The 18,758-nt window shown below is 43.5% G+C and overlaps 1 protein-coding gene across 3 annotated transcripts in view; it reads left to right on the forward strand.

Annotated features, from left to right (window-relative positions):
* The first annotated feature begins 708 nt into the window (after positions 1 to 708).
* The window catches only part of GRB10 (growth factor receptor bound protein 10), a 144,131-nt gene continuing 126,081 nt past the window's right edge, over positions 709 to 18,758 (forward strand). For 2 of the 3 annotated variants that reach the window (XM_021546879.3, XM_021546881.3), the window contains exon 1: positions 709 to 886. The gene's annotated coding sequence lies outside the window, so the exon portion shown is untranslated. Of the gene's footprint in view, positions 887 to 1,120; positions 1,213 to 18,758 lie in introns of those variants that run through there. The other variant, XM_021546880.3, reaches the window with a different exon arrangement.

Below are 18,758 nucleotides of genomic sequence, written 5' to 3' on the forward strand. Positions count from 1 at the left end.
TCACAGAGTGTGACGGCTCTTATTGGAAGTCAATACGTTTTAAACCAGTAGCTCTTAGGGAAGCGTGCAGTTTTGCTTCCCTTAAAAGAGCTTTTCCACAGTCCGAGTTATTTGCAAGCTACTTGCAAATCGGATGGCTCGGAGCTACCGTGGTGCAATAGCGAAGGTCCCAGCGCACAGAAGTTCGCAGCAGCAGTCTGTAGGAGTGCTAGTGGCAGCCTGCGGATCCCGGGAGGGCAGGGTGCTTTGGAGTACGGAGGAGCTCTGAAGAGCCCACCGTACTGTCGGCACACACCGGGAGCCTGCTCCGTGCTGTCGGGAGCGAAGGAAGGGGATCTGGGGGACTTGCCCTGCGCAGTTTTGCGGGGAAAAAGGTGAGAACAGGACCGACGACTTTAAAGAAAAAGTCCAAGCACAAATGCCTCGCGTGTGCAGATGCTCTGTTGGTTTTATTTTAAAGAAAAAACAGCCTTTCCCAAGAAAAGCACGCGCCGGTGCTACCTGCGGGTGAGCTTTTGTTCGAGGGCAGGACACCCGCCACAGCTCCACGACGTGTCGCCTCCAGCGCCGCTCGCCCCGGGACGGGGGAGGGCGGGCAGGGGCGCCGCCGCCACACAGCCCGCGGCCGCCGGGGCTCCCGGCCGCCCCCTGCCCTCGGCGGGGCGCGGGCCGGGGCTGCGGCTGCGTGCGGCGGGGGCGGGAGCGGGGCGGGAGCGGGGCGGGGCCCGCCGGGAGTCAGCTGGGCGCGAGGGGAGAACGCGGCGGCGGCGGGCGCCGTTAGCACCGGAGCCGGCGGCGCGGACAGGCAGGCAGAAGTTTTCTCCGCAGACCCCTCCCGCAGCCTGGGGACGCCTTGCGGAGGCGCGAACGTCCCCGTTCGCGTTGGGTGTGTTTTGCTTTTTTTTTTTTTTCTTTCTTTTTTTTTTTTTTTTTTTACTTAATTGCTTTTTTTTTTTAATTGTATGGTTTTAAATATTTTTTCTGTTTTAATTTTTTCTTTTGTTATTGTTGGTTTTAAGGCGCGTGGCTCCGAGAGATCGCTCTCCCCCGCCCGCGCCCCACTCCACCCCTCCGCCCCGAGGATCCCCCTCCCCGCCCGCGCTCCCGTCCCCGCCGCGCACGACCCTTCCCCCGACCCCCTGCGCCCGCCCCGAACTTGGCGGGTGCGCGGCGCCCGGCGGGCACGGTGCCGGCCGCCTGCCCGCCCAGCAGGTAAGGGGCCGGGGGGCGGCGGGGGCGCGCAGGGGGGCGGCGGCCGCCGCCCCTGGGGAGCCGCAGCGGGGTGAGGCCGGGCCGGGGTGGGTGAGGGCTCGCCGGCTTCTTGGTAGCGGAGGCCGGTGGGAGGAGGAGGAGGAGAGCAAACTTCCTTTTCCTGGGGCCGCCGGCGAGCCCCCCCCTCCCAGTTCCCGTGGGGAGCGCCCCCCGCCCGGCGCGGAGCCCCCGGGGCCGGCCGGGGTTCGCCGGCGGCCTCGGGGTTCGGAGGATCGGCCCTTTTTCCCGTCTCGGGGCTTCCTTGCCGCGTTTTGTTCGCTCGCTGCTGCGCGCCTCGCCCCGGCGGTGCCGGGAGCCGGGCTTTCCCGTCGCCCCGCGCTGGAGGAGAGCGAAGACCTGCCCCGCCAACTGCTGGTGGTGCCGCTGAAACTCCCCGGTTTTCCCCCTGCTCCGTTTGGGGTTTGCGGGAGGGCTGGCGGATGGGCAGTTCGCAGAAATGCCACCCCGGGGTGCTGCCGCCTTCCTGCTCCTCCGCGGTGGGGATGTGCGGCGGCAGGCGGCCGTGTGCCCGCCGGAGAGCGGCCCTGCCGAGCTCCCGGCCGTGCCGACAGCCCCTCGTTAGCCCGGGAGACCCTCCCTGCGGGAAGCGCGGAGCTTCTCCTGCCCCAGCTCCCCGCCGGGGAGAGGCGGGTACCCGTGGCTCTCCTTGTATAACCGCGGCGCTGCAAGCCGGGGCTGAAACTGTGGCATCTTTATAAGAACAGTTTGCAGTTAATTGGTTTGGCAGATGAACTCCTGCACAATCCTCTTGCCCGCTTCTGTTGCTCAAGTGCCAGCGCCCCCTCCCACCCCTTTCCCCCTTTTCCCCGCTTTCCTTTGAAGCGTCGCATAACTCTGTATTGCCAGCAGGATGGAAAGTGCTGATTCAGCAGCCAGGAGCCCCACTCCATCTGAAGTGGTGGTCTGCCTGAAATGCTCCCATTTGTTGAAATGGGAACATGTGTTGCTGGTATGTCAAAGCAGCATTGATCATGTCGTCTAAAACAGACTCAAATAATGTGGTTTGCTTTTCTCTTCACCAAGACAGAATGAATTTGGGGTTGGGGCAAAGCAGGAGGGGGCAGAATAGAAGGGATGTGGGCATCTGCCACCTTCAGTTATGCTTCTAAGGGGCAGCTGAAATTGTTTTGCCTCTTAAAGGTGCATGTGTGTTTTAACAGAGATGTTGTGGGATGCATTAACACTCCAGCTCCATCTATTCTTGCGTTCTGAGGCTAGTAGTTGTACTTACAGCTCTAGAAAGGTACAGAGAAGGGCAACAAAGCTAATCCTAGGATTAAAACGTGTGCGTTACGAGGACAGGTTAAAAAAAAAAAAGCACCACAAACACATGGAGATTAGAAAATCTGCTTGGAAAAGAGGAAATATGCTTGAAACTTTAGATGAGAGCTCTGGCTGTGCTTCATGATGCTTTTGGGGCTGAAGCAGGGTGTGGGAGTTAAGCAGGATGCTCTTCCCATGCTATTAGTCTTCCTCCAGGGCTTAACCTCTCAGAGCAGCATAAGGAGGAGAGCTGTTCCAGAGCTGTATTCCTCTGGCTATCTTTGTACAGGTATACGTTAATATCAGAGCTGCCTGGGTTTTCTTTCGCTACTCCTGGACTCTTTAAAATTCAGCACAGTGTCGAGCAAACAGCAGAGCCTGAAGAGTACTGTTTGGTAGCTTTCCTGCAAACAGTAAACCGACAGAGCAGCAGACCGTGACGCTTGCCTCTGGTGATCATTATACCATGTTCTGGTCTGATTTATTTTCTTCACTTGGACGTTATTTGTTCTTAAAGTAGGTCTTGTTTGCCCTGGCTACATATTAAAGATCTTGTGGTACTTCCATGGTTTTCCTTGGTTTTGTTAATCAAACTATCCCTTCTCTTAGCACTGTGTGAGCTGGCTTTTATCCTCACATACAGCCACACCTGGATTTCAGTAGCGTGTTCCTGTTTTTTTTAATGCATAGTCCAAAAGCTCTGCCTAAATGCAAAATGGATTTCTGCATCTCAGTTCTGCTGAAGTGTATAGTGTGCACTCTGTGAATAAAACAAGTGTTTGCAGCCCTCTGTCTTGCGAGTGCTTAAATGACTCTAGCAAGAATTATTATGAAAGTTTTTTTAGAAATCTTTGGTTACATTCTCACCAGTGCTTGGGATGTAATGGGTAAAAAGTATCTGGATCTTTCTGGCAGAGGTATCCTTCCAAGGCAGGGAGTTCCCAGCTGGCAGAGGAGAGGCATAGCTGGGTCATGCACTGCTTCTGCCAGCAGCACCAGAGTGTTGCGCTGGGAATTTATTTTCTGACAGCCCCAAACAAGCAGATGTCCCTCTAGCCTATGAGGCACCATCAGCTTCCGTGGGTGCTCACAGCAGTGGCAGCAGGCAAACTGAGGGGCTCCTGGCTGGTGTCATTCTGGGTGGGACCCTACTGTTGCTCACTTCTGCTGTGCCTCTCTGCACGTGGTTATGGAGGTGATGGTGCTAAATGAGGCCAGATTTCTAGGTATAATTTCTGCTTAGACCAGCTCAGCTCTGTCTTAGGAAGTGTGTGTATGTGTTTGTGTGTGAAATACACTCAGGTGCTTCTTCAGAGCATTGAAATGTGGGGTGGGAAAATAGGTGGAGGGGTGCCTTTTGATGTCCAGTGGTATGCATTTTAGGATGCATTTAAGTATTTGCTCAGTTAAAAATTTCACTGGTTGCAGCAAACACTGTGGTGAAACCCCTTACTATTTTCTGCTGGCTTTTTTATTCTAAATCTCTGAGTGAACTTTATTAATGGGGTCAGGGGAAAAGCTTTTTTTTACTTTGTGCTAACATTTCTGTTCAAACTAAGACTAAGGAAGCCTGCTTTTCTTTGGATTTACCTCAGCTATGAGAGTCTCGATGGCAATTCACAGTGCAGTGTTTAAGTGTGCCCACCTGGCCCAGTGTTTTCATAAACAAGGAAGATAACTCCTGAGACCTCTGCCTCTGTCAGGCTTGCATGCAGCTTGCCAACTGGCTTGGCTACAGTGTGATTGCATAAGCCTCCTTCTGTAGGAAAGCAGGCTAAGAAGTTAGGATTGTTTTTCTTGGAAACTGGACCTGCTCCTGGCCATGTCCAAAATATACCAGTTGCAACTCTTCACCCAGGGAAATCTAGGAATGGAGATCCTGTACCAAAAAGTTGAAACCCCACAATCTTTTTTAGGAATTATAAGTAATGAGGTTGCCAAGGAATCCCTTTATTAGCCTTGGCTTTATTTACAGGTTTGCTATCTTTACACTGCCTGCTGGTCAGGAGAGCATGTTGCAATCTAAACTTGGATGTGGCAAAGTAGTCTTGATTCTCATTACTTTTCCTCCCAAACAGTGGTTGTTTGAAGCATAATATTATGAAGTAAACAGATGCCACCTCACTGACTTCTTTCTTTATACATGTTGAACTTCTGAACTAGTCTTGTGCCAGGTCTTTGCTGTTCTCATGCCATCTGTTGAATTGGATAGCAGTTCTCCCTTTAGCTCAGTATGGCTCCTCTGTCACAACGGGAATGTGGAGAGTACTGTCCTAGAAAGCCAGATTCTACTGTGAGAGCATCATTAAAGAAAACTGTTGATCAGTATGAGGCATCCTGTCTACAAATGGTCTCTTAACATCTTCAGTGATGGAACAACTAGAATAGCCTGACTTTATAAGATCTGGCTGGATATATTCAACATTCCTTTTTCTTATATGCTTTATTCCCCTGAATGCCATCTTGTCAGCAGGTACACGTGTAGACAGACAGACACTACGTTTTTCATACAGGTCCTTCATCTGATAATGGTGGTCATGGTTTCTAGCAGCTTTTGGACTTCAGATGTCCATAGAAGCACTGAGTATCAGTGCCAAGGTATCCTGAAATTCTTTATTAAAGAGATGTTCACATTCACACTAATGTGCATCCATTGACTGGGAACTTCCTTCCTAGGATCTTTCATAAGTCATAGATGGATCAGTTAATTCAGAGCACATGGACATGGCTCTCGGGTCTGAAGGCATTGGAAGTTCATCCTCTGCTTTAGAGTAGTGTCCTCATGAACAGTTCTGTCTTTCCTGTTCTCTGTAAGAGAAAAAAACAGGGAATTCTGTTTAATAGTGAGGAGTCACTCACAAAAATACGAAATTATGAGCATTGAGTGAGTCACTTTTCCTTGGAAGGTGGCAGCAGCTTTATGACTGCCACTTGTGTTTTTAAAGGTAAGCAACATGTAGTGGCACTGGCCAGAGACTCAGGTGTGGATTGAACAAAAATATAGTCAGGATGAATAAGGATGGGTTCTTCAAAGCCCAGCACTAATGCTCATTTGCAAGTCAAAAGAGCTTTTAATGAAACCTGCTAATTGCATCCCAATTAGTTAACCTATGGGGAATGCAGATTACTACTTCTGAATGGTTACAGTAAAAGCTGTCATGAAGGTCAGTTATTTTAAAGTGGATGATCTTTTTAGCAGAGTAGAACACCTTCTCCCATATCATGGATAATACAACATGTAACTACTGCTGTAAATTAGTATGAGGGACCTACTTCTTCCTGAATTTTTTCAGAAACCTTTGGTAAATCATTATATTCCTGGGTATCAAATGATAACTTCAGAGTGAGTAAAATGGTAGAGGAGAATGTGTAGTTCTCTGACATATGATATGAAGTAAAATCACAGGTTATATCAAGCTTCTAGATTGCCAGACTAGATCTGGAATAATCTAGGCACATGGCATGAAAGTCTACCTCATTGATTCTGAGAGAGGTGAAATGTGTCTCTTTTGGAACTCTGCAGCTTTCAAGACTGCTGTCTTTGAGATTATGCTGTTTCGGGTATGATGGGATAAGGCATATTTGTTAAAATGGTTTGACCTCTTCTTGGAGAAACGATCAGCAGTGAAAAATTCCCCCTTTACCACATGATGATGGAAGAGAGTCTGTTAATTCTTCCCTAAAGTGAGAACTGGGGAGAAGGTGAGGGTGATTGAAAGTCTTGATTATATTGTGCTGTGTATTTCTGAAAAGAGCTTTGGGACAGAGGTGATAGTCCTTGAATGCACAGGTGATAAGTGCCCTAGATAAACTTCCTGGGAACATCGAGGCTATCTCTGCACTCTCTTCTTGTGAGCAGATGCTGTAGAATATCTGAGAAAGAAACACAGTGCCCGGTTTCTGTTGTATTCTTTTGCTGGACTCCAGGGGAAGACTGCAGAAGCTTTTCCCATTATCTTACCCTCCTGCTGTTGAGCTGTGGTCTTTAGGCCAACAGCTGAAGACAAGAAGTTGGGCAGCTGTGTTGATCTTAATGCCCAGCAATTGTGTTAATGGTTGCAATATTAACCATTGAACAGTTTTGTTGCTCTAGCTGTAATATTCAATGTATTTCTCAGCAAGTCTGTTTCAGCATTTTTGGAGGCCAAATCCAAGGAACATGGGGATGTTCCAAAAAAGACTGTTTTGCACAGACAGGGATGAATGGGGTAATTGTAAACACATGTTTGGTTAAACCACTAGCAAACCAACCTCTCATTCTTCCCAGCCTCCATCAATGCCAGCTTATACTGGCTCATAACGGGACAAAAATAGGAAATGGCTTTCCTGGCAGACAAACCATAGAGGAAATACCATACCATCCTGTTGGAATAAACCTATAGCCCAGTGGGAAGGAGCTCTCCTGCTGAGCAGCAGTGGGGATTTCTGGATTTGTTCACACAGTAAACATCAGAGCATGGTCCTTCCACTCCCTTCACGCTCTTATTGCAGGATTTATGTCAGCAGAGAAATCTGAGAAACTGAGTGCATCCAAGCTGAGCCTGTGGTTGCTGAAGGCAGCTAAGTAAGGGTGGATGATACTGCACGAGACCAGTATCATTCTTCCCTTATGCATCCCTGGTGAGAAAATCAATAAGCAGGGAGAATCTGTACGTCTGTAGAGTCTTTTCATGGTGGAGATTAGCACTTGATGAACACTTATAGACTTCTTTCAGTGCCCAGCATATAAATTCTCCCTTTTGATGACTTGATCTAGTGGCTGCAGCTCTGTTCAAACTCATGTTGTTGGTTTGTAGCATTGTAACTATTGTAGCATGTACGTAGTTACAGCATAACTTTGCTGTGAGTTTTCAGAAGGTACTTTTTTACTTTGCTTAACTTTAGTTTTAGGTTATCTTCAGGTAGTAGTTTTGAAACGGTGAGGAAGGGAATTCATTAGATCTCTTTCACTGCTGATGTTGCTCTTAGTGAATGATCTGCAGTTCTGTGATTCTGATTTGACACTTAAACATCTTTTTGGTCAGGGAGTTGCAACTGGTCTCTGTGTCTGTGCATGTTTCATATATTTGTAGATGTCAAAACTAGCTGGCAGCAAGGATTTGAATCCTTTAGTAGAGAAAAAAATGCTAGAAAATTTTTCCCAGATACTGACTTTATTGGAAGATTGTAGGACAAGATAGTTGTGTATTAGAAAGGATTGGAACAGAAGTTTTCAAAGCTGAAATAAAAATGGGGAGGTGATTTCCTTCCCCCCCCCCACTCCTTGCTGTCTTTTTTCCTTCTTTTCCATGATATTTGTGTCTGACAAACTACTAGGTATGGATTCAGATAGGAGAATGTTCTCTCTCCTTAAATGGGAATTGAGAGAGGGGGTGAGAAGGACTGGGGGAAGGTAAAATCTGTAGGTTGGTCTTGCTTAGTGTACTGTTAAAGCTCTGAGCATCCTTGGAAAGGAATGAGGAGCTTTTATTATATCAAAGCACAAGTGTGGAATTAAACTTCAAGGAGTTGGAAAAGCTAAAAATTCAGAAGGCTTTGGCACAAGACAAAAATATCACAAGCTTTCTTAAAAGGCCTGCTTTCCCTTCTGGCTCAAATGTATTAAAGTCCATTTAGGAGAATGTTAAGGGAGAAATATGTATTGCAAGACCATCGATTATTTCTGAATTAATGTCTTGTGGGGGATCGTTCTTCATTCTAATAGCTGCTTGTGCTGACATCACCCAAGATGTCAGGGGATTATGTCAGGCCTTGATATTGTGCAGAGCAATGGCTCAAGTGCTGGCAGATGTGTTCTTGGTGGGTCAGGTTGCATTTGTTTATCCTGTCCATCTCTGATGTTCCAGTTACTGTACATGGTCACAGCAAGAGATGTGCTAGACAGTTTCCAAGAGAAGCATATCTGTGCAGCATGGTTGTGAGTATAGAGTACTTCTTGCCTCTGCATCTTATGTTAAAGGCAGATTTGCCATCATCTAGATGCACAAGGCATGCATTTTTAATACTTTATGAAAACGCTCACCAGTTGTAACAGTGTTATCTTTTGTTCTGTTATGTGTTGTATTTTTTTGTCATTCCAGGAATTCTGAACTGAAGTCAAAAAGTTGAGTCCAAAAGTGGGTGGGTTTGGTGATGGAAGTTTTTTCCCCCTGGTCTGTCAGTTGGTTTGTTGTTTTTTTTTTTTTTTTTTGGTTTGTCTTTTTCCCCTCTCTGGCTGTTGGGCACCTGGCTTTGGTTTTTAAATTATTATAATGACGACCCTAGTGGTTTAACCTGTCAGGCAGTTCACTCACTTGACCCCCACATCAGTGAGATGGAGAAGAGAATTGAAAAGAGGGCAAAACTCCTGGGCTGAGATAAAGACAGTGTAGGAGAGCTGAAAAGGAAGGTAAAATAGTAACTGAAAAAGAGTATACAAACAAGTGATGATTAGTGTAATTGCTCACCACCTGCTGAGTGATGCCCATCCAGTCTCCAAGCAGCAGGCCACTGCTTCTCCCCAGTTTTTTTGTTCAGCATGATGCCACATAGTATGAAATATTCCTTTGGCCAGTTGGGGTCCACTGTCCCAGCTGTATCCCTTCCCAGCCTATTTCTCACCCCGAGCCTTCTCACTGGTGGGGTGAGAAAATGGAAGAGCTGTTGACTTGGTGTGAGCACTACTCAACAATGACTATAACATCAGTGTGTTACCAGTATTATTCTCATCCTAAATCTGAAACACAGCTCTGTACCAGCTTCTAGAAAGAAAATAATTCTACCCCAGCTGAAACCAGGACAGCCCTGTGAGGGGAAAGCAATTGAAATAGCCCTTTATGATGCTCTAGAAATGAGTAGACTGGAATGTCACAGTCCATGTGTGATTTTCACGAACTGATTCTTTTGATATACTTTACGGGTAGGCTGTTATAACATTACATGTAGTCATCACATTTAGGAGTTGCAAAGTTTTTGAAGAGGCATTGTGTTTATTTTCCAAAAGGCTTCAAGAGACCTGAGCAGTGAGACTATGAGATGAGCTGTAGGTGTGGAGAGCAAATGCTGTTCGAGTTGCTGACATCTCTAATGTGTACTCAGACTTATTTCACGTTCGGCATGCATTTTTTTGTTCTAGAGCTGATGCTAATAAAGGTCAGAGAAAATCTCTGTGGAGTTTGTTGCTAGCAAAAGTGGATTACTCTCTTAACACATGGGAAGTCAGAGAAGCAGCACAAAGGCTGTTGGCAGCTGATGCAGTTTAGGTGTGTGGTAGCACTTGTAATGCCTGGTTGAGTAGAGGAAGAAAATTATCCAACATTGTCCTTTGAAAAACAGGATTGATACAGCCTTCAGTAAGATTGTAAGATGTTTTGCTAGTCTAAGACTTAGGTAGTTTTGGTAAATGTATAATTGATTTTCATTTACTTGGAAGTGATTCCACTTCTCTTCCCAGGAGCAGAACTCACAGACATTTGGAAAATGGTTGATTTTAAAAAATTCAGTGAAAGAATCCTGTGCTGTGACAGCCTGACTTTGTTTTGCTTGTATTCATCTCTGAGAACTTCTTGGGTCCTTCATGTCCAACAGTCCAGCTCTTCCTTAGCAAGATTTATTCCCCAGGGGTCTCATTTAAAATTCATGTGAGCTGAGCTGACATATCTGTAGGTAATGTGAAGTTGCCTTTCAGGCCAATTTGACAGTGGTTTGTAGAGTTTCAGGAAGACAGCACATGTGCAGCTGTCAGAGAAGCAGGTCACTTTTACCTCTGAGTATTTAAATACTAATTTTTTGTGTGTGTGAAAGCTCCACAATTTGAAGAGGTAAAAAAAATTTTCCCCAGGAAGAGAGGCACATTTTCATTTCACAAAGGATGTGGGCCATGCTAAGAGCTGGCTGCTACCAAAAGCTGACAGTGTTTTGCTGGAGTGTTTGGGTGTCTTCCCATGGGCCAGCTTGGTGGTTCACTATATGTGTGCATGACTGACTCTCTAACTGGATAAGAGAGCTATCCTGTGTACTTGTTTTTTCTGGGATTGGTTTTCTTCTAGGTTAAAGGATGGGATCAGTTCTTGGAAGTGCATGGCAGGGCAGCTGAGGTAAGGTGCTCTTCCAGGGAAAGGAAATGAGAAAGAGAAGAAGAGATCCCATCTCTTTTCAGTGGCAGCAACTGCTGGGCCAGCTTGGCAACCCATCAACTTTTTTTTTTTTTTTTTTTTTTTTTTTTTTTTTGAATTTCAACAAATCTTATTGAACTATACAAGCAGACAAGCTAAAGACTAAACCTGGCTTTGTAGAGGGTCTCCAGAGCTTGCCAGTATTTGCAAGGTTTACCTGTTGAAGGGAGTTTTCTGCAATATGTGGAGGTTAGCCTTATGTTTGATCTCTTTGCTGCCCTGGATTGTGGATCAAATAGATGTTTTGTTTATTAATGTCTTTTTAATTTTACTTCTTTTTCTAATAAAATGGACCTGTGGTGCTGGGTTGTTTTTCTTAAAATGAATACAAAATATGTCAGTGCTAGGTGGGGTTTTTTATTGAGCAACTCAGCCGTAACAAAAATGTTACTCTTGCTCTTGTACATTTAAAGAAGATAAAAATAGCACCTTCACAGTTTCAGGAGATTATGTAAGGTATGTGTAGCTGTATTTTATTATTTGATCGTCATGAAACAGCAACTGAGGAAGTAACTGGTAATAAATCCATCATTATTCATATTACGAAAAATAATAAGCATGATAGCTGTTCAAACACCAGAGATCTGGTTGACTTGCTCTGAAACATAGTGGTAAAACATATTTGTTTCAGACCAGTTACCAGCTGAAATGTTTTTTTTTTTCCTGGAATGTTTCTTCTGTTCCCAGTCTCAGAATTTCAGAACTGCCTGTGAGCCTGGTTCAGGCATTCTGCTCTGATCAGGAAGGGTTTCTGTAGCCAAAGTCAAATAAAGGCATTTGAGGCGACTGCTCTGGCATCTGCTGGGCAATGGTCTTCATGGCTGTGGGGCAGATCTTGCCCTTGAACACCTGTGACTCTTGAGGGGCTGCCTTAGAGCTGCAGTTTCTCAACCATGCTAAAGCTAGTCTGCTTTGGCCTGAAAAGATCCCAACCAAACAAAAAAGTTGCAGACTGAAAACCAAAAATGCATTCTTCAGTAATTTCTTCAGTTATTATTCTTGTATGTGGTAAATGTGGAATGATTTTGGGGGCAAGGTGACCTCTCATGGATTTTCTTCATTTTACCAAACAGAGTTTGGGAAGACTTGGAGTTCAGGTTCTTGGGTTCAGGATTGCACAGCAGTGATTTGGGTTTCTCTTCAGAAACATTTCTGAGTAGGTTTTTCCATAATTTTAGCCCAAAAATGATTGCATTTTGACTAGCTTGGTCCTTCTGGCTGGATACCAGTTCCATTGTATGTGGACTCTTGGATGGATTAAGGAAGAGATAATTTCTCAGCCTTTGTTATGGGGACTTGCCTCCATCTAGAAACAGTTTCTGTCTTTTGAAAGGTCATTTGGAGAGTGACAAAATGTATATTAAATGTTCTCCCTGTACCCTGTGTTTTACTTTGAGCAATCTATCAGCTGTTGACTGAAGTTCAGGTTTTATAACAAATGCTTATTACGATGCTTCAGTTGCTTGGCATAGCTGTGTTCGGTTTTGGGGCTGTTGAGGTGAAGAAAGTAATGAATGAGCAGTAATTTCACGGGCACACTAATGTGGTTGTGTACAAATAGCAAGTTTCTTCCTCTTTTTGGGATATCTGACTAAGATGTATGCTTGCCTTCTGCCATGTCATATTTGTACTGACTTTGGCAGTGGTTCAGAGAAGATTCATAGAGCCAGAGAAGCATTCATATGACAAGTACTTTTAAAAATTAATTGTTTTATTTATTTTTCTAAAGTGTGTGGGGACTGAAGCTTTCTTCCTGTGTGCAACTGTGGCTCGTCTAAAGTCAATGTTTGACTACAGACCAAGTGGTGTGGTCAGAGTGAATTTTTGCCTAACCCTATGTTAGAACCATAAATTGTTGCATTGTGCGGGTAATGATGCTCTCATCCAGTACCTGGTTTTAGTCACCTTTTCCTGCCAATATCCTCTAATTCTGCAGCTGTAACTCCATGAAACCAAGCAAGGAAGTGTGTGCTTTGTGTGAGGAGCTCAAGAACTCTTTAAATCCTGACTTAGTGTCTTGAAAACCTGGAGGTTTCCAAAGTGGAATATATATGTACAATGGATATATTACTATATTATACAGCCCTTTTATGGTGTCTGAGGGAGGTGTATCTCCTCTGCAGTTCAATGCATGCTGCATGCAGCACTTCTTTGGAATCCCTGGGACCTTAGGATGAAGCCTTTCAGCAATGTGGTGTATGCAGGGCTGGTTTGTGTTGAAGTTCTGGTTGGGGCTGGGGGGCTGCTGGGCATAGTGGTAGTGTGTGAGCTTTGCAGGGCTGTGGAGCTGAGAGGCTTGGAGGAGGGAGCTTCAGGTTAAGTCTTCCTAGAGTCTTTTGGGATCCTTTTAAAAGTAGTGCTGTACAGGATACCTGACACCTTAGCCATGTCAAATGTGGTCCCTAGAAAACCAAGGGACTGGAAGGTTTTATTAAAAGTGATTTTTACCTGAAGTGCTCTCTCTGAAGTCCATTAGCAGTTTAAAATTAAAATTAACCAAATAGCCTAAGTAGTTGAAATGAATTTTAATGCCTTTCTGCCACTTTTATAAGAAGAGTGTATTTACAACCTTGTTGATTTAAGTGCGGCCTGGATTACAAGTGTTTTACTTTATCAATGGAGATGATTTCGTAGAATAGCAGTAATCTTCCTAAAGGTTTGCCTGGTCAATGAAGAGCTAATGGGATTTGTATAAACCAAAGCAGAGCAATCTGAAGTAGCTGTATCCTAAAACTGACCTAACTTATAAAGCTTTGAATTTTCATATCATCTTCCACTGGGAAACACCACAAAGTCTCCTGCTCTTTTGCATCCTATAAGAAAGAATCGACCCATCCCATTATTAGGGAGGAAAAACTGAATACAGGCAAAAGATGTAAAATTTATCTAAGAATACAAATGAAGGCCAACTAAAAATTGGTTGGATTTTTTTTATTGTGATGCATATTGAAAAAAGAAATATTAGAAACTATTTCAGTCTATTTTTGAGCATTTGATTAGCAGTTTCTAAGTGACCTCTCTGCTCATGTGTTTTGTAGCATTGAGAGGGGAGAGGGAAAGCTGCTTTAAAGGGGCCAAGCTGAGAACCTAAAAGAGAAGGCACAAAGAAAGGCATTATTGATACAGCCCAAATTTTTCATCCCCTTAATTTTTTGGAGTTTTTTTCCATCCTCATAACACACCCATTTCTCAGCAGTGTGAGGTGAGAAGGAATCAAATTGATTTCTGTCATCATGTGTAGCTTTCTAGTGTGATGTAGAGAAAAGGCAAAGTAGGCTGCACCCCCACCCTTCTCTGGTGAAAATAATGTGATGGGTAGGGGAATGTCTTAACTCACAGCATGGCTAAATCATGGCTCTGAAAATCATCACTGATATGATTATCTCTTTGGAGTAATGCTAACATTTTCTTGGAGCTGCTGTGAGGCGTCTGTATGAGAAAAGACTGCAGTTTTTGGTGGCTGTTTTGCCTGTGTGATGGTTTTATCACTGTTTGCTCCCACGTCCCAGTTTATGGAGGATAAATTCTCTCAGAAATGATGACTTCACCAAAGATGGAAGGAAGTAGAAAAAATTGGGAGAGAAGGAGTATTTATACCACAGTGCATAGTAAACATCCCTCTTGTGATACAGGTAGCTAAATTGTGTCTAAAACTTGGTCTGGCTTTGGCCCTGGTCTAAACCACAATTGTTACTTTGGAATGGATGTTTATGTGCCAGGTCCTGTAGCCTGGTGGCCATTTGGACAGTTGGGGATTCCAGGGATAGCTACATGGCGAGGCACCTGAGCAAAAATGCATCTGCTGAATGCAAACAGTGGCACAGTTGAACTCCATGAAATGGCAATGTGTGCTTACTTTTCTTGATTTCAAGTGTCTACACCTATGTATTTATTTTTTAAAACAATTTTATTTTTCCTTCTATTTTCCAGCCCTGTTACTATTTAGGAGTGATGAGTCCTTTGCCTTTGGGGACTGTCAGCCTCATGGTCCAAGATCCCAGTATCTGCAGTTGTAAATCTGCAAAGTAGAGAGCAGAGGGTCTGTCCTGATAGAGAGGAATGGGCACTGCTACTAATCCTGTAAATCCACAGTGGGTCCCTCTCTTGCACAGACACCTGATCTTAACTCCTACATCTTAACATCTACATCTCCTTCCTTTACTGTGATATTTACATATAATTCCTACTTCTTAAGAGGGACTTGGCTCTAGTCTGATTTGAGGAAAGCTGCATGAGGTAGCTTTATGAATATTTATCTCTGCATCAACATCTTACTTGGGGATACTTAAGAAAAGGTAACAAATGACTGTCTTTTTGACATGCACAATATAAAGCAAATGCAATTTCAAAGCCTCCCTTAAGCCTCTGTGGCATGCTTAAATATCTTCCAGTTGCATGGTTAGAGGCTGAAATAAGTCTTGTACCCTGGATTTGTGAGATTTGTGAAATGCCTATCCCCAGCTACTTCTATTGATGCAAATAGTGGAGGTCAAGCTGTTGTGTGGGGAGGGGGGCTGAAGAGAGAAAATTGTCTGAATGAGATGATAGTGCTTGCAGTTATGTCTAATCAGAGTTCATTTCCTGTAGATATTCCCAGAGGTTTTGCATAGTGAGAACAAATGCAAGTGCAGTTTGGAATACACTGGTGCTCACAGTCCATGAGCTAAAAAAAATTGAGGAGATTGAGGTTTTGTTGTTTACCCCTGCCTACCCCAGCTAGCTTCCAGAGATGCTTGCTACTGACTAACTATAATGCCAAGCTTCAGAATGATAGGATTGCGCCTTGCAGTACTGTCTCCAGTTAGTTGTGCTGGTTATCTTCCACCCTTTTCTGGAAGAAATTTTTCTACTCCTTGTATCTTTCAAAAACCTGGCAGGCAGTGGAACCATGAGATTTCGACCTATGGCTTATAGATTGAGGCTAAGAATTAAAAAATCCACATTGCAATCAAAGATTACAGTCAAAGTGGTGCTTCTGCTGTCTGTGCTCCAGAATGATACTGAATAGCAAAATTCATAGGGCTGAGGGTATGGCCCATGTGTCTCTCTGTGGGCAGGTTCTGGTTTGTTTGTGGTGTTACGATGTGGCTGGATCTGTGTACCAACAGAGGTAAGTGCCTGTGTTAGACTTCTTGAAAAGGTATTTAGACATCTAAGGTTTTGAGTTGGCTGGTGCTTTTCTTATTTCTTTAGGACTGAGCCACTTCAGTCCTGAAGGTTACAGTAGGTATGCAGCTTGTTGGTATTCTCATTTTGGGTACTGTGCTTTGAAGAAAGAGAGGAGACAATGCATGTGTTAAGCTTAGTTTTCTTGTAGCACAGTGCTAGATCTGGAGAGGAGACTTGATGCAGGTAAACTACTCAATGAAAAGCTGGCGTGTATCTGTGTTTCTGATGGCAGCTTGGTGGCAGTGGTTGGGGGAAACTGCTTATTCCTCACAGTCTTGGTTATTGACTCACTGTTTTTTTCTTCTTGAGCAATTTTGACTTGGTGCTTCTCTTTTATCTTTTCCCTATGCCCTCACTCCACCCAGTGCAGTAATGTTTTCCTAAATCTTTGCTTTTTAAACCTTTCTGTTTCTTCTGAAAGTTGTGGGCATGGATAAGATATTCTCTCTTTCTTTGCAGCAGGCTTTCATAGATTTGAAAGATTTCATCATGACCCTTACTTTTGCTTCTTTTGGCTGAGCTCCAGTTAATTCTGTTTTTTTCTTTTTTCCTCCCAGATGTCATGTTTTTCTAATTCTGTGATGTTCCTATTGCTTTTGCTTGGATTCTTTCCAGTTGATCTTTTCTGAAATTTGCAGGAGATTGGGTACAGCTTCATGCTGGAAGCTTTATCAGCCACAAGGAGAGCAGAACTGTTGCTTCATGATTCTCACATATGTTCCTCTATACATTCCTGTATGGTATTTGCCTCTTTCTCAACAAAGAATTTTCCAGATTCTAAAACTTGCTTTGAATTAAGTCTTCCAGCAAGCTGACAGCTTTAAGTTAGCAGTTTACCCAGTTTTAATAAGTATCATTTTTTCCTTCATTATCTAGATCATTAGTGTTAGAATAGTGTGGGACCAGGGCAAATCTCTGCAGAGGTTATTCAGTATGTCAGGCTATTATGTATTTCAATTTTTTTTTACATTCCAAGCAAATATAAATCAGTCCAGTTGTTCAGTCACTTTCAAATCTGCCATAAGATGACTGTTTGCATTGATAACAGTATGACAAAGTTTTCTTATCTTTTTGTGAGAATGCAGTTTGAATCTTTTGATGTGGTTTTGCTAATGTCAGAATTTAGATTCAATGTCTGCTGCTTCTGTGTTCCTAAAATACATTATTCTGACATAGTAGGATGTTGAGTTGGTTTGACTTGGCTTATACATGAACTACCAGTTTTTGTTGAGTTCAATCTTATATTTTCTTCTTTGTGCTAGCAGATGTGTTTAATGGCAAGTGTAAGAATCAAGCAACAAGTATCATTCTTAATGTTTTTCTTTCCACTCTTTTCCCCTCCCACTTCTGTAGGAAATCACTGTTTGCCATTCTCCAGCCTGTGCTACCTTGTCAATCCACTATGGACTTTCAAAAATAGCTGCTAATGATTTGAAGCTTAAAAAAAAATCCAAACTGTTCAATTCATTACTAAGTTTCATGAAAACCAGTTAATTTGAGAAAAAGGTGATCTTTTTTTTTTTTAAATCTTCTTTCTCCCTGTCATCACTAGCAGTAGTTTGGGTTTGTTTGGGGTTTTTTTGTTGCTGTTTGGGGGTTTTGTTGTTTTCTTTTTTTTTTTTTTTTTTTTGGGTTTGGTTTGGTTTTTTTTTGTTTGTTTTGTTTTGGTCTTGTTACCTTGTAGCTTTTTGGAGAAAGTGATGAGTTGACTGACCTGTCCCTTAATCACTATTTTATTGCTGTGGAATTACAGAATGAGTTTTTGATGTCTCTTGTTTAACTTTCACTTATTTTAGCATTGCAATAATTGTCTGCGCGCTATTGCTCGTTTAGAGGAGTGGAGATGAATGGCCTTTGCTTGACCTCTTTATGTAGCAAGACAGACAGACAAACTATTGCTTGCTTTTTGTCATGTATGGACAACAGCAAAGCTTAAATATCTTGGATCTGAGGATTAACTAAAACCTGAAGATGAGAGAGAATGAACACTCAGTGGCAGGAGGCTCTCTTCAAACACAGAGCAAGTTGTTTCATCCAGAATCGATATACTGATAGGGTTAAAGGGCAAATGCCAAAAGGCTGAATTTTTGCCTCAGCTCTTTTGTCAGACTTGAGTTTGAGAACAACATTTATTTGGTGCCCCTGATCAGCTCAGCCGTAACTCAAAAGCTATGAAAGATTTTGCATATGTTGCTTCTGCTACTGTCTGAGATTAGAATAATTGAAAAGAAAAAGTACTGAAATACACTGATGAACCCAAAATTACTAGATAATGAAATGATAAAGTAGAGGCTTAGTCTTGTGTCACCACCAGATCTAGAAGTGTGTTGGATAAGGGGATGTTGACAGAGTGGAGAGAGTGAACAATGCTGATGCTGTTCACAAAGTAAAACCCTTCTGAAAAGGAACATACAGTTTCAAGAACAGATGGTCTAGTGGTAATAGAGACTAACAAATTTTTGTTGGCTGGCAGCCGTCTTTCAGGTTAGGATTTTGTCTTTAAAGCTGTTTCACAGAGTTGACTTCCTTGCTGCAAAATACTTGGTAAAAGGACAGAGTAAATTCCTTCTGGGACCTTTTTCTTCCTGGTTTAACAAAAATGAGATTACAGTGGCAGCACAAGGTGAGGAACACTCAGCTCACAGTGACAGGTAAGGCTTTATTGGAGCAGCCTATGGATATTTTGGATTTTATTCCATTCCCTGCACTCCAGAATTAGCATGCTGCAGGACATTTGTCACCCCTGTGATGGAAGGTGGGAAGACTGACTTGGAAACATGCACAAGTCTTGCTTTGATAATCTAATTTCTTCTGCAGAAGAAGCATATTGTTTGTGAGACAGAGCTTACATAATCCTCCTTCTGTGGTGTGTGTAAACATATTTAACACAGGCCTTTTGTT

Source organism: Lonchura striata, chromosome 1, assembly GCF_046129695.1.
Source record: "Lonchura striata isolate bLonStr1 chromosome 1, bLonStr1.mat, whole genome shotgun sequence".
NCBI lineage: Eukaryota > Metazoa > Chordata > Aves > Passeriformes > Estrildidae > Lonchura > Lonchura striata.